Source organism: Sceloporus occidentalis, unplaced genomic scaffold (genome assembly GCF_023333645.1).
Source record: "Sceloporus occidentalis isolate IW3139 unplaced genomic scaffold, rSceOcc1.0.p SCAF_6, whole genome shotgun sequence".
Taxonomy (NCBI): Eukaryota; Metazoa; Chordata; class Lepidosauria; order Squamata; family Phrynosomatidae; genus Sceloporus; species Sceloporus occidentalis.
The window spans coordinates 87,183,158-87,208,240 of NW_028316986.1; the positions used below are offsets into that span (position 1 = coordinate 87,183,158).

At 38.8% G+C, this 25,083-nt stretch overlaps 1 pseudogene; it reads right to left on the minus strand.

The window, feature by feature from the left end:
- Positions 1-19,459: 19,459 nt before the first annotated feature.
- LOC149311050 (ubiquitin carboxyl-terminal hydrolase 30 pseudogene) lies at positions 19,460-20,503 on the minus strand (annotated as a pseudogene).
- Between the last annotated feature and the right edge of the window lie 4,580 nt (positions 20,504-25,083).

The following is a 25,083-nucleotide window of genomic DNA, read 5'->3' on the forward strand; positions in this document are numbered from 1 at the left end:
AAAATAAAGGAGAAATTGCAAAGTCTAAAATTAATTGAATTAATTAAATTCAGTTGGAACAATGGACAAAAAATTGGAATAGGAAAAGTATAGAATTTAGAGAATATACAAGATTTGAACAAAGAATCAGGCAAAGAGATAGTATGGAGGCAAATGAAATTTTGAAAGGTGTTACAAGTGAAATATACAAATTATTATCAAAGCATAGTGAGAAAGAAGAATATCTTAGGACAATATGGGAGGATGACTTAGCACAAATAATAAATGTTCAAGAATAAGGAGAAATTTGGAATCAACGTCATTTAAAATTTATCTATATGTATAAGGGAGAATTATTATAAATTAATTTGGAGATGGTATTTAACACCATAATAAGAATTATTCAAGAACATGTTGGAGGAGTTGCAAAGAAATTGGTACTTATATTCATATGTGGTGGGGCTGTAGATCTGTAAAGAAATTTAGGCAATTAGTATTTAAAGAGATAAAGGAGATAACAGAAACTGAGTTAGAAATTTGCCCAAAGATAGTATTATTATCTATATATGATAAGATCAACTGCACCCAGGCGATGAAGGACTTAATTACAAATCTATTAACAGCAGCAAGATTAATTATAGCAAAAAAAAAAAGTGGAAAGATCAGGGAGAACTGAAAATACAAGATTGGTGTAAAGAAATATGGCAAATGGCAATTAATGATACGTTAACATGTGGAATTAAGGTTTAAAAAGGAATAAAGAAGAAAAATGATTTTGAAGCAATATGTAAAATATTTGTTAAGGTTTTAGTAAAAGAGGAAGGTGTTTTACCTCCACAGGAAGAGTTGCAATTTTGGAGGGTAGAATAATATGAAGACATTAGGCTCTGGTGATGGGGAACACTTGGAGAAGGAAGAAAAAAACAATAAAGAATCAGTGATAAATTAATAGTATTATACCTTTGTGGAATTATGAATAGTATGTAATGAAAAGAAGACAGTAAGAAGGATGAAGATATTAATAATAATTTATGGGCTTTTTTTAAATTACTGGTTTAGTTAATATTAAATGGTTTAATATGAATAAGATTTAGATACGGTTGTAAAGAATGGATAATTATTGTGATTAATACATATTGAATGAGGAATATTATGTAAAAGATAATTTAAAAAACTATTGTATGTAGGTTATAATATTAACAAAAAATTAAAAAGAAGTGTGAATGCTACATGAGAAATGTGTCATTTCTAGTGAACTATTATTGTGGACTACATTTTACACAGGTCAGCTTGCCCAGTATAACATCTAATCCAGCTTTCTGTTCACACAGATACCATCTAGATGCCTTTGGTAAGCCAACAAGGATAACATAAGTATGAAAACAACTTCTCACTTCTGGTAGACTGCACTTTCCCCTCAGAGCAAGGCCAAATGCTTCTGTTGTCCCTCCCAAAATGGGGACTGGAAGTGCTGTCATGTCACTTCCTGTTGCCACTTTGGGAGGGACTACAGAGGAAAACAGGAGTCTCTGTGGATAATATGTAGCTCTGAGGGGGGGTTGTGTGGGAATGGGTAGATGCGTTTTTCAGGTTTTAGGAGATTTTCTGTGCAGTTTTCAAGATTAGATGCAGCCTTAGTGCCATGGATATCTCTAGACACCCCTCCACTTTTGATATAGGAAATGTAATAAAACATAGGCTGGATGACCCTTCTACAACATCAAATGTGGACACAATGACCAGAGAAAAGCTCCTGCACATAGGCTAGCAGAGCAGGAGTTGCATGAGGTTCTGGTTTGATTGATTGATTCGTGACATTCTGGAGGAAGTGAGGAGACCCGCAACAGGTTGCCACCATACGGTAAACAAAGCACTGCTGATCTTGCACGCTAGTCCTCTTTCCCTCAGAAATGCATATCTATTTCCTTCCATTCACACCTCAGTGTTACCACTTTGGAAAACCATTTCAAAGTAATTCCAACCCCATTTCAAAGTAATTCCTAAACAGTTTGGTCTTTTCAAACTCTTGGAATCTGCCCCCTAGGCATAATTTTGGTATAAATATTAGGTTACTTCAACAAGTCTTTGGCTCAGTCTAGCAACAGGTAGAACCCCTGCTAAGCATCACAGCAGCTCACCAATCCCCCGTGTCATGAGAGCTGCTTGAGTCGACCATTTCATCCCAGACAGCAATTGGAGACAAGATCTGCATAGGTAATTATCACCGTTAGTAAAGCCTCATTACTATTCCAGCCTCCCCCCCCCCATCTCTCCAGTCCTTGTGTGTGTGCATGGTCATTTCCTTGAGTGAGTGTGCTTATTCCCCTTTTAATAGAACTCATTCTCATTTGAAATCTGCCTCTGGTGTTCTGTGTGAATTTGGACCCTGTAAAAGTTGTGGAAAAGGTCCCCTAGGCTGAATTACCCCAGTCATTAGGCATCTCTATATTTGAGCTAAACACAATTCACTAAAATATAGATTGGTCCTGAGGGTCCTTTCCAGACACTGTTGCATTGAGGGTATCAGGTAACTATGAAAAAGGCAAGAGTTGAGAGTATGAGAGCTACTGACATCATTCTTTGTTCCTCCCCCCCCCCCCAAAGGTATTACCGATACATTTATTTCTTCCTGGTGTATTTTTAGTTTTCTGGATAGGAATCATGTTTTTAGATAATGATTTTGGAACGTAGTTTCATCATTTAAATAACAATCACCTCTTAATAATAAATCTGGTGGCGCAGTGGTTAAATGCCTGTACTGCAGCCCTGGTGGCGCAGTGGTTAAATGCCTGTACTGCAGCCATTCACTCAAAACCACAAGGTTGCGAGTTCAAGACCAGCAAAAGGGCCCAAGCTCGACTCAGGCTTGCATCCTTCCGAGGTCGCTAAAATGAGTACCCAGACTGTTGGGGGCAAATTAGCTTACTTGCTAATTAGCTTACTTGCTGTTCACCGCTATGATCTTTGGAATAGCGGTATATAAATAAAACAAATTATTATTATTATTATTAAACTGTACAATAACCTTACTGTTAACTTTTTCTCACATATATTTTTCTGAGAAAGGTCATTTTTTTCATAAATTCACAGCAGAATTAATTAGCCCCACCAGAGATGCCACTTTGTCTCCTCCCTAGTCCCTGGTATATGCAAAACAGATGACTGCCTCATTCTAAGCCAGCCCAGCAAGAGGGAGGCTGTAGAGATAGATGCAGTCACAAGATGGCAGAAATGACACAAGTGGGGCTGGTTCCTCTTTTTGACATGAAACAGATGGGGTGGTTTGGTAGCTCCCAGAAACAGGGTGGGAGAAGTATTATGAAAGAAAGAACTCAGAAAGGAATAGAGGACAGTTGCTCAGGATTTTCCTAGCAGTTCATCTGAACTCTGGTTGAAATGCAAGAATTGGGAAGAATGATCTGCAAGAACCTCATAACTTGTAAGTCTTATGCAGTAACTGCAGGTATTCAAATGCCAGACAGAAGCTTAGAGAGAACCAGAAGATGAGCTCTGTAAAAAGAAAGCCTGGTAAGTCAACAAGAGTAAGAGAAGTCTAAGTGTGGCTGATGATAAGCACTTCTTCCCTTTTTCTCAATCCCTCTCTCTTTCCCTTCAGTCTGGTTTTCTCATTTTACCTATTCTTCCTCCCCTCTTCCACACAAAGGTGCTCACCCATCAATTTTAATAACAAAGTCCTTGACAATGAGGGAAGGGGTAGTGAACAGCATAAAAAACATTGCATGTCCATCAATTTACGAAAGGGTTATTTTAACTGGAAAAGTTGGGGGTTGTCTTATACGCTGGAAAATACGGTAAATTAGACAGAGAGATATACGTACAATGTTGAAGAACAACATAAGCAGTCAGTAGTGAACAAAAAAAATTGCAAATTACTTATATGGAACAGTTAAAGGGCAACAAAGACATGCAATTGGGTTGATGATGATGATGATGATGATGATGATGATGATGATGATGATTTACCTTAAAGTCAACTCTAACTTATGATAACACCTCTTGGTGTTTTCATGGGAAGATTTATTATTAAGAGGTGATTGGCCATGCCTTCCTCTAAGGCTCAGAGAGTATGACTTGCCCAAGGTCATCCAATGGGTTTCCATGGCTGAGCACGGATTCGAAACCTATTCTCCCAGAATCCTTGCCCAGCAGTCAAATCACTACACCACAGTAGCTGGTATGAAATAAGGCTGGCTGGCTATTCTGCATTGACTGTTCCTGGCTAAGCAACAGAGAAATCCTTTACACAAACAAGCAACACCCCAAACAAAAACAGTCAATCAATGATGGTCATATTGCTCAAGGGGAAATGCTGAGGGTGTGGGATATCTTCTATAGAAAGAAAGTAAACCAGAGTATGTGGGTACACAAATATATGTATGAAATAATACATATGCGATATATGTGATAAGAGTTTTTTTTTTTAAAAAAAACTTCTCTGTGCTGCTGATAAATTCATAACTTGAAGATCTGAAACTTTAGACTTAAATATCTGTTTTAAGGTAGTTTGTCCCATTACATAAAGGCAAATACATAACTTTAAAGATACATGTCCTTGTAGAATCTTTACTGAGCTGTGGAAGAGCTTAAACACTACCAAAACAACTTCTCAAACATTTAAGAGGTATTAATATCTGGCTTGAGTTCAGCATTGAGTTCATCTTGGATTACTTGAAAAAAACTTGCTTTCTTGCACTCACACTTTTTTCCCAGGGACTATAAAGAAATTCTAATGATCAAGACAAGCCCAGAGAGTCCCCTAGGGCATTATGGGAAAATTAATTGAGGATTCACTGTCCTTGGAATTTACAGCTACTGGAACTTAATAGCCCAGATAAATTCTCTATCATATGTTAATAAATTACTACAACACTGAGGCACTTTTGGTTTGGCATTTCCTCAATTATTATTCAGGTGTTATCACCACTAGCTATGGTAGACAAGATTCTTCACCATTTCTTCATGACAAAACAGACATTGAAATTTACCCTATACTGTTATTGTAATACCATATGATACAGTCAACATTGCTCCTATGGAAAAATGGTTGTGTCCTCATATAAAGTATGTGACTGAAAGCATTTTGATTAATTTCCTAACATTACATTTCTTCTCTTGATTTGTCTTGATTTTCCTCCTTTTTTTGCAGCCTAGTTCTGTATGTTTATTCAGAAGAAAACTCCACTGATTTTGATGAGGCTTACTCCTTAGTAAGTACATATGGAAATAAAGCCTTTCTATAAATTAATTCCATTGAAACATTTCACAATGGTAATTAAGATGTAAATCTGGAATTGTGTGACTTGGGGCAGGGCAGTTAAAATAAGTTTTACTGAAAAGCATTTAAAGCATTAAATAGATTCTGCAAAAGATTAACTACCAATTTTCCTTTTGTCAGAATGAAACATAGAATATTTCTGTTATGATAACAAGCATGGAAGAATTTCACAGAGGGTGAGGTGCTGACATTCAAATTTACAGTACTTATACTTGTAAAAATTTGTCAGCATGCATAAAATATTTCTCATTATCAACAACACTTTTGTGCCCTTTAGCCTTCACACAAATAGCAACTTATCTTTGATGCTGTAATTCACAATATCTTTCCATGCTTCAGTTTCACCACCACCCTGGTTAATTCTTGTCATATCTTTTAATTGCGCAGTATGTATTCCAAAGTAATACTATTTACAGTACTTCAAGAGCTGGTAGCCTGCAAGCTGACCCCCCTCCCCTAAATTCTATTTGGTCCCTGGAAGTCATACCGGATGTTATTCAAGATATGGTGAGAAAATAGCTCCTCATTTTATTTCACATTTTATCTCAGGCTTTTTTTTTTTTTTTTTGGATAATTATGTAGGATGACCAAATGCAGATCCTTGAAAGTGCCTACTCTTGTTTACATTTTTCCATCATTGTAAGAAGAAATTGTTCTTTGGTAGTGTATTATCTCTTATTAGTGAAACAGTTTGTAACAGAACAGATGTGATTCCATAAATACACGGTGGCCACACTTTATGGACTGATTCACACATTACCATAGTGACATGGGAGCCACTTCCTCTGAGAGTGTCTCCATGCTATTCATGAAGTGTTTGGATACTTAAACCCTATGTTTAAGTATCCTCCCCACTAGTATGTCACCCTGACTTTCTCATAAAAGCTTCATTATTATAACAAAATGTTATCTATTGTGCAAAAACTATGTCTGTCTGTCTTATCTGTTTGTAGTGTTTCTAATAATCTCTCGCCTGACATTGGGCTCAAACAACTAGGGAATCAAATCTTTGCTTCTATCAATCTTACCTGCAGGAACAGAAAAATTAAAAAAAAATTATTTCTGCTGGGCAAGGTTATGGAACTGTTTGCATTGGGGGATTTTTTTGTTTGTACTTGGGTTTTTTTTTGGTGGAAATTTGATAAAATAACTATTTTGTGTATCTCTACTGTTTTTGTGAACAATACAACATTCTGGATCCAAAATATGTTTTTGCACAAAATCCAATCATTTGTTTTGTTATCTGGCTTCTTCATCTCATTTTCCCAGGCTTCAGTTCCTCGAGAATCATGTTCTATTGGGAGGTCCTTCATCAAATGTCCTCAAACTCCTCAAAGTAGTGGCTTCTTCTAAAGCTCCCAACCTCACTGTTCCTAGTAGAAGAGTGAAGAGCTGGGCAACTGTGCTCAGCTGGGAATTGCATTGCAGGCTGAGGTGCCTGGGGTGTTCTGAGTCTGCTGCTTCCAATGAAAATGGATGTGTGTGACTGTGTGTGTGTGTCTGTGAATATGAGAATGGAAATGCATATGTGTGTGCGTGCGTGCATGTATGTACAGGGTATGTGTGTATATGAGAGAGAGAGAGAGAGAGAGAGAGAGAGAGAGAGAGAGAGAGAGCTAGCTAAGAGACTTGAATGAGGATAGGCCAAATTGTAAGTTATATCATATGGCCTCCCTTCCTCCCTGCCAGCTTCTATAGAGACGAGAGGCTCCAAGTGAATGCAAAAGGGGTGTTACGCTAAGCCAAAATCCTCTGAATTTTGGTGTGGGTATTTTCCCTATGGTCCTAAATGGATGCTGTACTCTGGGCAAATATAATCTCTTGAGGTAAGTGGTCATGTCCACACTACCCCATATGCACATCAAACAGAATAATTTGGGAGTTGCAAATGAGAAACTTTAATACCTCTGAAATCAGGAAGACAGACAACTGAGGCAGGATATTTTGCCGGACAAGCCCAATAAGGCTGATATACAACATCATTCTCGCCCCAGATATTGCCAGACCAAGCAATCCTTTACAGTGTAGATTTGATTTCCTTTGATGCATGACAAACATCTTTGACTTCAGGCTAGTTTTTGCCTATAAAAGATCCCTCAAATTCTTTGTTAGTGGGCTAGTTAGAAGGCATGGGGACACTCTGTCACGGTATGTCCATTCCCCCCCCCACTCACCCAAATGGCCATATCCCAATTTATCCCCCTCACAATTGGATTTGGAGACAAGCCTCATCTTGTGTAAGTATTTCTGTTGGTTTAGCCTCCAACTATTCCAAGCTAACTCCTGATTTCCTTAGTCCTGACATGTATGTGTGGGTGAACGTGGATTGTTGTGTGATTTCCCCATTTAATAAAGAAATAATTCATTTAGAGAATTCTGCCTCTGCTAAATTCCTTCATTTCTTTTCTCTTAGTATACAGGTGGGAAACTTCCCCATAAAGGTTGCCTGTAGCACAACTGATTAATTAATTGAGCTATTTAAAATTCCCCTAGAAAAATCCGTTTCTACAGTGGCATCAAAAGAATGTTGCCGTTATGTGCCTTCAAGTCATTCCTGACTTATGGTGACCCTATTACATGGCTTTCAAAGGAGCACCATAATGCTGCCTGGTGGGTGGGTGCGTGGGCAGGCAGGTGGCGTGACAGTGGCCTAGGGGTGCAGCACCCATGCCCCTACTCCACCCCACTGCCAGCCATTTTGGCCAGTATGTTTAGCCCCTTACTAGGAGTAAGCCCTCCCCCCCATGGGGTATCCTTATCAGTAGGCACACTTAGGATTACCTTGTTAGAAACCTTTTAAGCACCTGTTTTGATGCAGTTGCATCATGCCCTAATCCATTTTGAAGAAACATTTGAGCTGGATTCTAGTGAACTGCAGATTATGCATGAGAAGATGTTGCTGTGCAAATAATGTTTTTTATTTATTAAGATATTCTCTAGATTGTTAGCATATAGGAATTGTTGTTAAGAATATCCAAGCTTTAGTAATACCTCCCAAACTATTTGACTTCTTTCTCTGTAACTGAAAACCTAAGCAATCCTGGACAAGTAGAAATTGATCCAATATATCATCTTACTTGTTTTTCCTCCTTCTGTTCCATTTGAGCCACAGCTGTTCCCATGAAACTATGTTCAGAATATAGTCTGTGCAGCAGTGCCTGGTGATCATGAGGTCATAGGGGTGGTAAATCTGTTCAAGCTATTATGCTGAAATTTGATGGTACTGAATGTATTTAGACTAAAACCTAGAGTGGATTCACATTTCCACTAATATTGTGAGTAACAGTTTCCATAGTCTGCTTATATGAATCAGTAAAGAAAGATCTAAAGGTCTTCCAGATTGCTGCAAAGAAACAGCAGCTCACACAACAGAGATTGTAACTTAATATCAGTATGCCAGCATGGTGTAGTGGTTTGAGCATTAGGCTACAACACTGGAGCCCAGAGTTTGAATCCTCACTTGGCCATGGAAACCCACTGAGTGACCTTAGGCAAGTCACAGTCTCTCTGCCTCAAAGAGGGCAATAGCAAATCTCCTCTGAAGTAATCTTCCAAGAAAGCCATGTAATAGGGTCACCATAAGTCAATCAATCAAAACTTTATTGCTTTTGACCAAAGGTCATTGCACAGCACAACAATATAACAATACATATAACAATATAACACTATAAAAATACATGTAAATTATATCTAAAATACGGGTATCTCATATCTGGTATAGAATTTCTAAACGAAATGGAATGACTTGAAGGCACATAACGGCAACATTCTTTTGATGCCACTGTAGAAACGGATCTTTCTAGGGGAATTTTAAATAGCTCAATTAATTAATCAGTTGTGCTACAGGCAACCTTTATGGGGAAGTTTCCCACCTGTATACTAAGAGAAAAGAAATGAAGGAACTTAGCAGAGGCAGAATTCTTCTTCTTTCTGTGTGGTGGAGTCTCCTTCCTTGGAGGTCTTTAAACAGAGGCTGGATGGCCATCTATTGGGAATGCTTTGATTGAGAGTTTCTGAATGTCAGGGGGTTGGACTGGATGGCCCTTGTGGTATGATTCTATGATTCTATGGTTTTATGCTTCTGTGACTCCTAGTGTGACATGAAAAAACTTCTTTCATACTGGAAGGATGAGTCTAAGGTCACCCAGTGCATTCAAAAAGTAACTTTTGGAAGCTCTGCCATCACCTCCTTCTCCATCTCCTTCTGATTTTTGTTTTTTATCAGCTGCATGACAGGTGGAAACTCAACACACAGAACTTTCTTCTGCTGTAATTAAGTTGCTATGTTTTTGCCAGTGATAGATCCCAAATGCAGGTGTGGGAAAGTGATAGCCTACTAGATATCAAGTAGTATATCAAAGCATGCACTACTGCCACACATCCTGTGGTTATGCAGTATACAACTACTTCATATCTTGAAATGCTAGAAGAGGAAAGTGGTCCCTCACTCCTATCCTATATCTCATACAAGGATTATTGTTGTTATTTCCCATCAGGTCTTTGATTTATGGTGACCCTATGAATGACATCCGCAGTCAACAATAGTCTTACAAATTTTGGACTGTGGCTTCCTTGACTGAATCAATCCCTCTATAATGTGGCCTTACTCTTTTCCTTTTTACCAAGCATTATTGCCTTTTCCAATGAGTCGCATTATACTATGATAAATTAGAAGTATGATAGCTTTTCAGTCATTTTGGCTTCTAGTGAGAGTCCAAGCTCACTTTGCTCTGGGACCCATTTATTTGTCATTTTAGTGGTCTGTGGTATCAGTGGAACTCTCCTCCAGTACCACATTTCAGTTAATTGACTCTCTTCCTGTCAGCTTTCTTCACTGTCCAGCTTTTACAACCATACATAAAAATCAGAAATACCATAAGATGGATGATTCTGACTTTGGTATTTAATAATACTGAAGTAAATCACCAAGGGTTACTCTGTACTTAATTTATTGTACATAAATACATTATATTATATAAGGAACTAGATGTTATTTGCACAAATGATTTATGGTACAAAAAAGAGAACCCAACAGTTTGACTCATCCTGCCTGATTCACACAGTCAAAAGGGACTTTGAAGAAGACCTGGGAAAATCACATTAAATTTGGTTTGTAATCAGGATAAAAGAAATGAAGCAACATTTAATTCACAATGATGTTATGATTCATATGGGAAATGGTAATAATACTCAGTAGGAGATAACAGGAAACATCCTGAATATACTACAGAATGATAAAAGGTTTGAGAATTCTATGGATGATGTATTGCATTTGAGTCATGCACACAACACTTTTACCAAGAAAATGTGAATGCTACAATGTATTATGCTGTATTTAGAGTAATAAATCCAAAGCAAGTAAGCTAACTATTCTTCTTAATGTGGTCTGCTTTTGAAAGCTTGGCTAGTGGTCTGATTTGGGAAGAATGTCTGGAAAATGGCAGCCAAATTGGGAAGAGTTCAGAGAAAAAAATGATTAAACATTTAGAAAAGAAGGCACATAAGAAATAATCTAGAAGAAATAATGCTATGGGGAGACAGAATTCATAACTAAAAATGCCATGGGGTGTTGAAAAAAGCCAGGGACCAATTATTCTTGTTCTGTTCCCACAGAAGAAAATTAATAGGTTTATAGTCAGCTCTGGCCCAGTATAGTATTATATTTATGTGAAAAGAAAACCTTTAAAGGAATTGCAGTGCTTAATGGAACAGTCTGCCAACAGATAGGAAATCACCTTAATTGGAGTCTGTCATGACTAAATAATTATTGCCAATCAGTGCAATAAAATCAATTTTGCAGGGAAAGACAGTTTACATGCAAAGCACATTCTAATGTAAGTTTATTTTATGGTTCATAGCTACAATGATGAAGGCCCAAAACATATGTTATATGGGAGAATCATGATGGGATTTCCCTTGTCTTTTCTTAGCTTAAAAACATCTATGGGGAGGTGGTGATATGGATCAGAGGGCATACTCCCTTGCTCTAGTTTTAAACACCCAATTATTAGCCTCCTGTTAGTCATAGAGTACAAGGAATGTATCCTTTTCCATTCTGCTACCAATATAAGCTTTGTGGAAGGGGGAATCAAATTGGGGGAACATCAGGCAGGAGATAGGCTCAGCCTCTCAGCACAGTTTTATGTACTGAACTCCCCTCTCCCTCACTGCTACATTAAAACAATGGAAAAGATATTGGAGGATCTATCATAGATATTTGTTGAGCCACAGAAAGTGTGTACCCATGATTTCAAGCTATGAGAAACAAGGACCTAATTCTAATGTCACCCCAGTCATGAACTCACTAGATAGCTTCAGCACCACATCCTGTTTTCTTTCATATGCAACTATTGACAGTGAACTGACATAGACCTGAAACAGGGGGGGGGGGCAAAACGGCCACTGTTGTGCTGCGTTGGTACATGGCTTTTACACACAGCAAACCTCAAATGCAGCCTGAAGCTGCCCCAATGCCACCCTAAAGGAAAAGAGTCAGCCTGAAAAGTAGTGGAAACAAACCACTCCTTTTCAGCGCCTGGTTAGAAACCACAGCGATGGGCTGGATTGAGGCCACGTGTGTGCAGTTGCCATGGCACCTGGATGAACAGCGCTGGAGTGGTCTCAATCCACCTTTTTTTTGGCGATCTGTTTCGCCCCATAGTTGTAAGGATGACTGCAACGGTGCAAATCAAGTATGGCAGTCAAATACATTTTGCTTCTCAATGCAAGATAGCAGTCAGTGGCTGACACTTTATTTTGAGAAGTGAGGCATAAACCCAGCTACACATCCCTAGCAGCAAAAATCCAATGATACTGTAGTAAATAATCAACAATTTCCTGTCCTGTCATAACAACAAAATGGTGCACTGGTTAAATGCCTGTACGGCAGCCACAATGTTGTGAGTTCAATCCCAGGGGCTCCAAAGTCCACTCATCCTTTCATCCCTCCATAGCTCACTAAAATGAATACCCAGCTTGTTGCAGTTAGCTTACACATTGTAAATTGCTTGGGGAATGCTATTGTGATTTTAATGTATAATTGCTGTTACTGTGTATTGTGTTTTTACTCTGTAACTGTTATTGTTGTAACCCGCCTTGATCTACGGAAAGGCGGGCTATAAATTAATATTTTATTATTTATTTATTATTAGTTCACTGATAAGCAGTATAGAAATGTATTTGCTATTGTTATTGATGTCTGAGGTGGACAGCTAGGGATGGGTGAAAATTTCATTCCGATTTGTTTTTTTATAAAAAAATATACCAGAATTATTTGAATGTGATAGAACTGAAAATGGATGGATTGACTTGTTCATGTATCTGAATTATCTTTTAAAAGTCTGGATGGACTTTTAATCTGTCATATTCAGCAAATTCCAAGATTCTGGCCATTACTTTGTTTATTTTGCTCCTGCATGCAAAGATGAGACATTTCTAAAGTTTTATCCTTGCAGGGTGAGATTATGGCAGTCTTGCATATTTCTCTATCACTATATACTTCAGGACTTCGTTTGCAAAGATTTCCTGTCTTTTGTGCAAAATACAATTTTTGCACAAGTCCTTTAAGGGGGCACAAAACAGGATGTCTGCTATTGCTGCTGATGACAGAGAAAAATGGGAGAACATAACTGGGAATGACAATATTTTCGATGGTCTGAGGATGGGTTGTGGATAAAAAAATAATCTATAAATATGTTCTTTACATTCCAAGTAAAAAGGCAGAGGTGTGAAGGGGAGGAAAGCATCCGCCGAAATCCAGATTGGCTGCCCTTATTTTTAACTCTGTTAAAGTTCTGTGTGAATGTCTTCTGTGGTCTCTCCTTCTCCTCTTCTTTTCATTGTACAGTTGGAATCTTACTGTTTGCCATCTGTGCTGAGGATGGTTTAACAATGAGCTCTGCAAAGAGACTTGCTCCCTAGAAAGCAAGAGCAGCCTGGCCAAAGGTCTTGCTTACCAGAAATATTCCCCCCTTTCCCATTCCTGTCATCAGCTGCCCTCTTGGTATCTCACCTCCAAATAGAGCATCCGTTTAGAACTGTCATCAGTCCTGTTCCATCAGCTGAGTGACAGGACCTTCTGCCCACAAATGCAGTCAGCTTCTGCCTCCTCTTCTCCTCTTGAGTCCAAAGTGTGACACCTTTACAGCACACTTGAGTCCCCTCTCATCAGTCCATAGACGACATCCCTGATGTGTTGCTGGAGAAATCATTTTGTGTTTCCCACCAGTGATGAAAAAGTATAACATTAAAGTTTCCTGTAACTTATCTTGTTTTCTCAATTTGGTTAATATTGTTCCATAAATAAATAAATAAATAAATAAATAAATAAAACTGTTTATTTATAGCTCGCTTTTCCAAAAGAGATCAAAGGTTACAACAAGGGTATAAAACCTTATACAATTAAAGAGGGGAGGGGAATAGTCACTTCTGGATCCTAAAATTATAGTGAGTTAGTTGGTGTGCATAAAATCCATGTAACCATTTTTAGCCTCTCCCATTCAAATAACAAAACAAAAAATGGTAATTTGAAAAAATACAGATCCTATAAATGTGAACCATCATGTGTGATGGTTTGATTACTGGATGAGGATGGGAGAATAATGTCCAAATCCCTACTCAGCCATGGAAGCCCACTGGGTGACCTTGGGCAAGTCACCTTCTCTCATCCAAAGAAGGAGGCAATGAAGACCTCCACTGAATAAAGTTTTCCAAGAAAACCCTGTAGGTCTGCCATAAGTCAGAGTGAATTTGAAGGCAAATAGCAACAAATTTACAGTAGGCCCTTCTTATACAGGGATTTCTTATACACGGATTCAAGTATCCACGGTTTGAAAATGTTAAAAAAAGTATAAATTTCAAATATCAAACCTTGATTTTCCACTTTGCATAAGGGACATCATTTTGCTATGTCATTATATTTAATGGGACTTGAGCATCCATGGATTTTGTTATCCACAGGGGATCTTGGAATCAAACTCCAGCATATAACAAGGGTCCAGTGTATAATCTAAGGATTCCTGAGGGTCTGTGTACATTAGTCCTACACATTTCTACTTAGAAGAACAGTGATGCTTGCTCCCAGGTATGCAGACATATTATTATTGCCTGGATTTCCTGTTCTTGCTTCTGAAGTGAAATCACTGGGAAATTCTCTCCCAGTAAAATCTGGGAAAGAATTTCATTTAGTTGGCATATTTAAGCAAATTAATACACACATCCTGGACTAATAATTCAGATTGGAACACAGTTGTCTTTGGGACTCTGTATTTTTTTGCATTGTGCAGTACAGTTCTCTACTCAATTGTTGCATACAAACATGTGTATAGTAGTAAAAATACTAGACTTTGCATGAAATACTTCTCATAGAATGTTATATAAAAGCTTTCAAGGTTGGATATATTGGATGCAATTCTCACAGTGATTTACTGCCATAACCTCTAGATTATGATAGCCTCTCCTTCTTCTCCTGTTGTATAACAGCAGCTGGATGGCACTGTGGAGGCAGCTCTGCTCCTAACAGAGTGGCTCCAGAAGTGAACCTTATTGTCATCTGGCCACAATTATGGAGACTATGGCCAAAATTCTGTTCAAAGCTGGTTCTTTGCACAACTAGCTTTGAACAGAATTTTGGCCATAGTCTCCATCTGGCATGAGTGAACCCATAGAGTGCTAAACCTAAAGGCTCCCCCCTGTATCATCCAGCTGCTGTTACACAACAGGAGAAGAAGAGGCCACAGAGAAGTCAGTGTGCAGGAGCCTCAGAGGACTCTCCAGCAGCCAGGCAGCACCACCAGCCACCTGGTAACAACTGTGAATGTGGGGCCCTAGGCAGAAAAGTCCTTAAGGGCTGCCTTACCACCAGCAGCCGTGAAGAAGGCAGCGTGCAGGAGCCTCAGAGGACTCTTCAGCAGCCAGGCAGTTCCACCAGCTACCAGGTAATAGCCATGAGGGCAGGGCTCTGGGCAGAAAATCCCTTAAAAAGCACTCTGGCAGCAGGACCAGTTGCGGCACAGACTGGGTCCGGGTGGTCAAGCTCTTAAGAGCCCCCTTACCATCATCTTCAGGCCTCCACCTCCAGTAGTCCACATTTATATGGACAAATGTGAGAGAACAACACTACTAATGCTGCTCTTAAACAGCAGCAGAGGATGAGGGCTTGGATTCATTAACAATAAGAAAGGGTACAGACAAGGAGAAAATTATTATATTGGGGGATGACTGGGTGCTACAGGTGACCATCAGGGAGTAATAATAAATGTTGTGCAGGGTAAAGGAAGATATGGAAAAAAATAACGATGAAATACTGTCACAAGGGAAGGAGGGATCAATGTTTAATATCTATCTCACATTCCATTCACCCTGTTACCCCTAGATGGTTGGAGAGTGAACCAAACCACCCACAGAACCTTCCCCTGCTCCTGTATAATGCCAGGGTTGTAAAAGGTAAGATCTATGATCTCCTTATGGATGAGAAAGCCAACCTGGCATGCTTTACAGAAACCTAAGTAGGGGATGATAATGTTACAACTTGGGCTCAGGCTCTACCAGCTGGGTATTCTGTCAATGAGCAGCTAAGGGGAAGCAGATGGGGGTGGGGTGGAGTGGCTTTATTCTATACTGACAATTTTACATTGACCAGGATACCTGTCTGGAAAATGGACTGCTGAGCCTGAAGACAAGGGAGAGTTGGAAATTCTGTTAGTATACCATCCACCCTGTTGTCTAACTGACTCCCTAGCTGAGCTGACACAACTGATATTGGAGTTGATGTTGGAGTCAGACAGACTTTTAGTTCTGGGTGACTTCAACATCCCATTCAAGTCCAGTTTGACAAATCTGACAGGTGCAGCTCAGGAGTTCATGGTATCCATGACAAACATGGGCCTATCCCAATTCATTGCTACTCTAGATCCTATCTTGCAGGCTTATGGACTGGAGTCTCAGAAGCTTTGGTTCTAATTTTCCCATACTCTAGTCCTCTTTGTTCTCACCTACTCTCCATACAGCTTTTGCTGGTCATGAATTTTTCTTTTTCTTTTAATTTCTGAACAATAGTTATATCATGATAAGGGAAGTGTGTCACCTAGCAACTTCATGATACTGAAAACCAGTCAAAGTGGTGGTCCATGGTCCACTGTCAGTCTGAGAGCCATTGGCTGCTGGTGGATAGAAAGTTCTGAGGAAAGAAACAGTTGTAACTAATGAGCACAAATACAATGTTGGCTCCTGGCACATGAAGGAAAAAAAAATACTGTCTTCCCAGATATGATCAGAAGCACTGTGGTGCTACAGGCACAATTATTGATGAGCCTGCCACCTAGTGACTGAAATGGTACTGCAGGCTACAGATAATTTTAAATTGATTAGAATCATATGATCCTAATCAATTTCAAACTGTGTATTTTTCTCTCAGCCTCAGAGAATGGTAAAGGTACACCCCTCTCAGAACAATTTTTTTCAAGAAAACCCTGTGATAGGCCTGTGTTGGGGTCACCATAACCCAAAAAACAACCTGAAAGCACACAGCAACATATAGTTGTAGAGCCACTTAAATCACTAGGTGGCAGACTCATCAATAACTACATAAATCTTAGGACTCTTTGATTCTAATACATTTAAAATTGTGCAGCCTGTAGTGCTACTTGAGCATATGAAGACTCATGAGTATGAAGGTGTCTGTGGTCTATGCTACCATTTACTCACTAAACAGCAGGCCATGTGTGTGTGCTAAAATTAATGCTGTTTTAAAAAAGTTATTTTAAAATTAAAAATTGAAATTAATCTGTGTCCTTTAAAAAACAAAAGATCATGAGGTGCACATCTCAATGTTTCCCTCAACATCCAAAGCATGTTTGAAATGTCTGGGCTTCAAACTTCTGGAACAATGGCATGCACACATACACTCATACTTTTATTATTACAGAATGAATACACAGGCTGAGAACGGGTAGTACCACACCTTTAACAATCCAGCAGGCACCCAAATCCATTTTAATGACATCAGATCTCTAGACCTGCCATCTCCAATGTGGTACCCATTAGCACCATGTTTCACCAAATGTTGTCATTCTGTCTACCATGCTATCTACATGTATATCTTTTTAAAAAAAACAAAACAGCTAAAATGGTCTCTATAGTCTAGGCTACTCCTCCACCAATGTCTGGTGGAGCTTCCCTGCAGATATTAATTTCCATTCTAGCTGGACAGCTGGATTTTGAATTGGCTAAAGGGGAATGATAAGCAACAGGGATGTGTGAATTTGTCTGTCATGGACTGAGGAAGGAGATGAATTCTATATTGGGAGAAAAGGGGGATATAAATTAATTAATTAAATAAATACAAATAAAGTACATAGAGGATCCTGGATGGGGTGTGAAAAGATAACGAGTGTCCATGGAAAGAAAGAGAGAAGCCAGAGTCTTGGGAGTAAGGTGGGAAATAGAATGGGAGGTGCCATGTGTGAAAGGAGGGAGAGTGCAAGCAAAGTCTGGAAGATAAACAGGATTCTTTAAAAAATCTCTGCCAGAGTCCCTCCCCAAACTATAATCTAAAATCTTTGGATGTTGAGCAGGCTATAAATATTTTACTAATAAAATACTTAGGTTCCGCATGATACAGCCATGACAGTTAAAGTGGAATCATAGTGCTATAGCAGGGTATAGTGTACAAGGAAGGCTGAGATGGTTATAGAAGTTACAATCACCCTTACATTCATTGACAGGAGTACCAGCCATGAAATTGCAGGATAGTCTCTGGCTGCTGTTTGACACCCCTGCTCTGAGAGTCAGTTTTCAAAGTACTAGTCCTGTTAGCCTGAAGCACTGGGAACTCAAAATGGGATGTCTTAAAGAATTAGTGGTCCAACATAAAGCTTTCTGCCTCTGACTGCCACTAGTTTTGATCTAGCTCACCCCAGAATTTGCTGGACATATCTTTAAGTTCCCTTCCCTATACTGTTTTGACTTATCTGCTTTCAACTGAATCTAATATTCACAAGACAGGATTCGAGTAGTGAGTGTTTGCTTTGACAATGTGTATGTTGAATAGTTTGGAATGGATGTCTTGTTAGAAGGGAATGCCATTCAGGAAAGGTGGAGAAAGATGAGAAAAAATTCTTAAAATAGGCCAAGTGCTGTGTAATCCTTCTCTTCATCTGCTTCATTTTTTAAAATTAATCTATTATAGCAATAACTAAATATATAAATAAATGCTTCAAAAGATGTTTCTATTTATGTTGCTATGGTCAATAATCTCCCTTCTTTAAAGCTCTCCCTCCCAACACTTACATACTTGTATACTCTGATTTATTAGTGCCTGAATAAATGCATTCATCATTGTGCAACTCTATTATATGGATATATTTTGTAAGCTGCAGACAGGCCATACTTGTGTGTGTGTGCCTGTGTATGTACACAAATGAAACATAATTGGCTACTGTTCTGTTTGGTCTCTGCATACCTTAGAGGCCACTTATTATTATTATTATTATTATTATTAACTTTTATTTATATAGCACTTCATCTCTTACTGCAGAATTGTAAAGCTCAACATAAGCATAACCAGGAGCTCCAATGCATATGTAGCATTCTTTCTCTGAATATCTCTGGACACAAGTGTAGCTGCTCTTAGTAATGAAATTAAGTCTTCCTTTGGTGGGAGTTCCATGTGATCATGGTCATTCTAGGGCATTAAGTGCCCTTCCAAGAAATCAGACTGGAAAGGTGGAAAGAAAAATAATTCCTCCCCTCCCATCATAACATAGAGTTAATAATAAAAATGCCTTTTCATGGAAACCTAGATTATTTTGGTCTTCAGCTACCAGATACTCTGGTGAAAATGACTGGGATTATGGGTTATAGGAGTTGTGCTTCAAAACATCTGTAGACTTAATATTTGTCCATTTTTGAAAAGTATATGTGGGTGTGAATGGAGTTGTCTCCCAGAGGCCCTGTTATTAACAGCCCTGTATACTTTATTTATGCATACGCAGAGGCTAAGCCTAAAAGGAGGCTTACAACAAAAACCTTGAAACAGAGTTCTTCTCTAGGGAAATCACCAGCTGTGGGAATATACAGCATTAGCTGATCTCAAGCGAGATGCATGTGAAGTGCATTTGTTTGAGGAAAATGGCTGATTGTGATTATCCAAGCATGGACCATTCAGGGGGTCTGCAAAGAGGAAATCTACTGGTGAGTCAAGATGAGTGGTATGCACTCAGCTTTGGTGGTAACCCCTAAGCTTGGAGAGTCTGGCTTTGGCACTGTGGACTGGACATGCTTGTAGAAGAGCTGCTAGACACTGGAGGCAAGGACTTCTCACAAAGTGGTCTTGCACACCACATCATCTGAAATCCACAGCTACTCAGCACGAGTGACCAATGGGTTTTTGAAGGAGTGTGGAAAGGAATGATAGATTACAAAGTGTCCACAATGCATGTCTCTGTGGTGGACCACAACAGTATTAAGAGATAAATTTACATTGACAAACTACAGTTGGGAACTGCCACATAAAGGAAAGCTTTGGGAGAGGTTAACAATGAAGTGGAGCAAGTGCCAATCATTAAAAAAAAAAGATTTATAGCTAGCCCACTGCTCAGCATCAGCCTTTGAATCTAGTGAGGCCTGTGGGCCAGCTGTGGGTATTGCTTTGTGAGCTGAGAAGTGATGTTCATAGATGTCCATGACCAGGAACTCACCAAACTGCAGGTGCTCATGGTATTTCAAAGAAATGTCATGACTGAACCAGCTCAGCCTTTGCAGTTGGATGAAAAACAATGAGGGAGCTTCCCCAGCTTGAGCTGCTCCACTGAGGTCGTTTGCTGGTTCTCCACAATCTGTCCATGTTTGGTCCTTTTGCAGTTATCATATACAACATCCTTGACTGACTCAGAGGGGATGGGATGATGGATGCAGTAGTTCAATGTCAAGGGTGACAGTGATGCTCAAGGAAAAGTTGTAAAAGGTGTTGTATTGAGGGGACTCTGATGCTTACAATGTTTACAAATAATGTTGCTCATCAACCTCTCATGAAAAGGGTATTGCAGCTTCTATGACTCAACAAGAGGTGAGGGTACCCTCTTGTTCTGCAGCATGTTTGCTTTTGGGGTATTTCTAGATGCTCTAATGAACACACCTCAAACAGAAGTGGGATCTGTGACTGACAGTCTCTTTCATCTTCCAATGAGGAGGTGAAGATGTGGAACTGCTCATGGACTGTTCTTCAAAGCAGGAAAGAGGTCATGTGGATGCAACCCACATCCTGGTTACCACTTGACAGGATAAAACTTTCAGGAGGCAGAGCAACATCAGGAAAAAGGAATGGCACTCAGAAGTTTCACTCTGGCTGGACTATTACTGGATAGCTACTTGGTGAAGGATGCTGATAACACTTGGAGAAATTAAAGGTAAAGCGAATTAATATAATTGGAGACTTGTATAACAGAAACTGATAGAAGAATTGGTTTCAGTGACAGGAAGCCAGTATTGGAATCAAATAAAAAGGATAATTAAAACATTACTTAAAATAAATTTGAATAGTAGGGTTCAGAATGTGCTTCTAGAAGAAATAATTAGAAAAGAATAGAAGGTGAAAAGGGATTGAGGAAATATCTAATGATATGTTAATGGCCCAATATAGAATGACAGAGGGAATGACAAGAAATTGGGGAAAAGATTTACTGATTAAAGTGTCACTGTAAGAAATTGTTAAGATTAAAATGTCACTGTAAGAAATTGTTAAGAAATAAAAATACAAATTTTAAAAAAAAATGAACACCTCATCAAGTGGCAATTATAAATAGCAAATTTTAATCTGAATGTTGGCATGGATGTGAAATGAAGGACATTTATATACACATGTTGTGGGAATACCCTTTCTTCAGGAGTTTTGGGCAGAAGTTAATAACAAATAAATATGATAACAGGGATATGAATACAATTAAGTAAAGAAAACTGTCTGACTCTTAATTTAGGAGAAACAGACCTGAAAAGTAATGAAAGTTATATGATTTAAAAAATCTACACATGACGTTTTTGCTTTATGGTGAAAAAAGAAATCAAATTGGAACAAAATTGATCCATTACACACACACGCGCGCGCGTGCACGCACACACAAATTTCCTTAGGGAAAGAAGGTTAAAGTATAGCGGACGAAGTAAAAAAGAATCATGGAAAGATAAATGGAGAATTGTGATTGAAAATGTAAATGGAAAAACTGGGTATGAAGATGTGAAGAATGTGATTAATGATATATTCCATATCTCTGAAAATGATTGTTGATCTGGTGATCTAGTGATTAAATAAGGTAGTAAACATTTGCTAGCAATTGTGGGAGGGGAAGGGATAAAAACAAAAATAAATGTATGTTATTAATATGCATTAAGAGGTAAAATTTCCATAAAAGGTAGTTAATAGAAAATGAGTGCATGCAAGCGGTCTAAAAATATCCAAAAATATCCTTTCTACAATTTTATTCGTGTTTTTTTAAAAACATACCAATATATTTACACACCTTCAACATATAATATAAAACAAACTTGCATACATCCCATATAGGCACTACAGAGCTATCTAACTCCTTCTTCCAAAATTCTTTCAACTTTAATCCTTTCTTCTACCCCACAACATTTGCTTCCTTAAAAAAATATCCAAGAAAAAAGCATGGCTGGAATCCCACACTTCAAGATTATATCATATGTTCAGGATCATATGTAGAGTGTCTCTCAGTTATAAGATTCCCCCCCTCCAAATGTCAGTATTTTTGTAGGGTCCCCCCCCCCACGAACACACACTTTTGAATTAAAATGAGGAAATGCTCTGATCCTCAATGTCTTTTCTCAAGCATATTTTTCATTATTAAAGTTTTCTTTGCAACACAGAAATGGAAATAGCAAGTGACAGGCATCTCAAAAAATTCCAGTAAATCAATACACAGTTTATCAGTGAATTTTGCATCCCCCCCCCCCCAATGAATATAAGTTACACTAGGCAGCTTTTCTTTAGCTTATCCATAATTCAGAAGTAGAATTTCAAGTACTTTGCTAGAACAACATGGACTGCTAACAGCAGGAACTTGAGAACTCTTCTATCATCATATTTAACATTTTCACATTTTGATCAGCTGGAATATGTAATACTGACTCTGTACATCTTATTATTTTAGACATTCTGGAGATCTTAACACCAAATACCCACAGGATGTATAGTATAATACAGTAGCACAGTAGCATGTAGTGTAGTATAGGTCTAAATCCAATGGTTTTGTCCCTACTATAGGCCCTCCCTCTATCCCCTCTGCCACTGCCCTGGCCTCTGAGGCAGGAAGGAAGAGGCAGTACTTGTTGGACTTGACCTCCTTCCCCACTGCTTTCCCCCTTTCCTTGTGTGTCATGTCTCATTTGGATTGTAAAATGGAGGACAGAGAACTGTTAAATTAAGCATTTATAAGCTGATCTGGGAATATTTTTGGCTGAAGAATGGGGTATGAATAATCTAAATAAATAAATAAATACTAAACTGAACCAATTGAATCAATGGAACTTATGCAAGTGACTTTCAGATTTCCATGAACTCAATGGAAATACTCTAGTCAAACTAATATTAGAGTTAGGTTGTTGTAAAAAGGAGGAGGAGTGAAAATAGGAGGAAGGGACATCAATAATCTAATATATGCAGATGACACCGTACTATTAGCAGAAAACACTGGAGACCTAGAGCAACTACTGGGAAACATCAAGGAAGAATGTGCAAAGGCAGGCTTACTGCTGAACACAAAGAAAATAAAAAAGAATGACCATGGAGGATCTTCACAAGTTCAATCTAGACAATGAGGAAATAGAAATAGTAAAAGAGTTGCTATACCTGGGATCAAACATATATCAGAATGGGGATAGTAGTCAATAAATCAGAAGAAGACTAAGAATGGGGAGGGCAACTGTGAAAGAACTAGAAAAGGTCCTAAAGAGCAAAGATATACAATTAAGCACGAAAGTCAGAATCATACAAGCAATTGTATTCCTTATTGCCATGTATGGATGTGAGAGCTGGACAATTAAGAAAATGGACAAAAAGAAAATAAATTCATTTCAGATTTGGTTCTGGACAAGTGTGCTAAGGATACCATGGACAGCAAAAAGAACAAATAGATGGGTCCTAGAGCAGATCAAGCTTGAAATTTCCCTGGAGGCAAAGACGACTAAACTGAGACTCTCATACTTTGGTCACATCATAAGACAAGACTCATTAGAAAAGACAATGTTGGGGAAGTGGAAGGAATTAGGAAGAGACCACATGTTAGATGAATGGACTCAATTAAGGAGGTCACGGGTATGACTCTGCAGAAATTGGGAAGAGTAGTGGGACCTAGGGATCTTAGAGGGTTGCCATGAGTCAAGATTGACTTGAGGGTAGTTAAGAAAATAACAAACAGTCAAAGCATATCTGGTTCAGACAATCCCATATTTGTTTTCTCAATAATGATGATGATGATAATAGTAACAACAACAACAACAACAACAACAACATATTTATAGCCCGCCTCTCCCTGAATGATTGAGGTGGGTAACAGTCATACTAACATAATTACCAAAATCCCCACCCCCCATTAAAATACAAAACATCATAAAATAGAATCAAATTATTAAAATCAGTCTAAAAATTAATCTAAAAATTGATCTCCTAAAATGAGGCAGTTTTGGAGAGAATGAAGTAACCACAGTTATGGAACAATGGGAGAGCCCGTTTATCAATCTGGGAATGCCAGCTGGAAGAGATCCATCTTAATGGCCTTCTTGAACACCTCAGGAGTTGTAATATGATGGATCTCCTCCGGTAGGTCATTCCAAAGTTTAGGAGTGGCCAAAGAAAAGGTGTATGCCCATGCCCAGCTCTGATGGTAGACAGGAAAATAACTGTAAACTTTAAGTTCCTTTGTATTGGTCAAACCTGTTTTTCAAAAGCCACAGGTGTACCCATAGGGTGTGAGTGTGTGGAATGTGGGTATTGATCCCCTATTAAGAATTCAGTCCCCAAGTGAAATTTTCTACCAGTTCCCAAATGTCTAGCGCTGTAGAGAGTGAGACAACTGAAATTTATTCACACACAGAACTCTCATATTTGCTCTCATACAGTGGGACCATGGTATCCATGGGAAAGCCTTGGTATCCATGAGGAAGACCCCGTCCCCCCCGGATACCAAAATCTGCAGATGTGCACATCCTCTTTTCCCCAATGACCGCATGTGCACACAGCTGTGCCACCATTAGGGACAATGAGATGGGGGCTTACCTAAAGTCCCGCTGTCACTAATGGTGGTGCAGCTACGTTCACGGACTACCATTGGGGACAATGGGAGCTGTCCCTAATGGTGGCCACATGCATGTGCCGCCATTGAGAACAATGTGGGTTTGCCATCTGTAGATGCTGAAATCTACAGATGGCAAATCTGTGGATAGTGTGGCCCCATTGTATTTTTATTCCTTTGGTAACTTTGCCTGCCCATTTTCTTTTCTTGGGAAGCCTAATATGTATTTCTAAATGCTCAGCTGAAGGTCTGTTACTTCAATGACAGTGGATTGGGAACTGAAAGAACATTCTACATGGGATGGGGGCAGAATTCCAATTTGGGGAGACATTTTGCTTCATTTTACTTTCACCCCATAGCTACATTCCTGCACTGTTTACATAAAAATGTTAAACTGCAGCAGGACCAGGGTGCATTTGCTGTTCCTCTAAGGGGGATAGGAACGGAGAAGGAGGAGGAAGAAGAAGAGACAAAAATGTAAGTAAGTATGTCTGGTTTCGGGGGGGA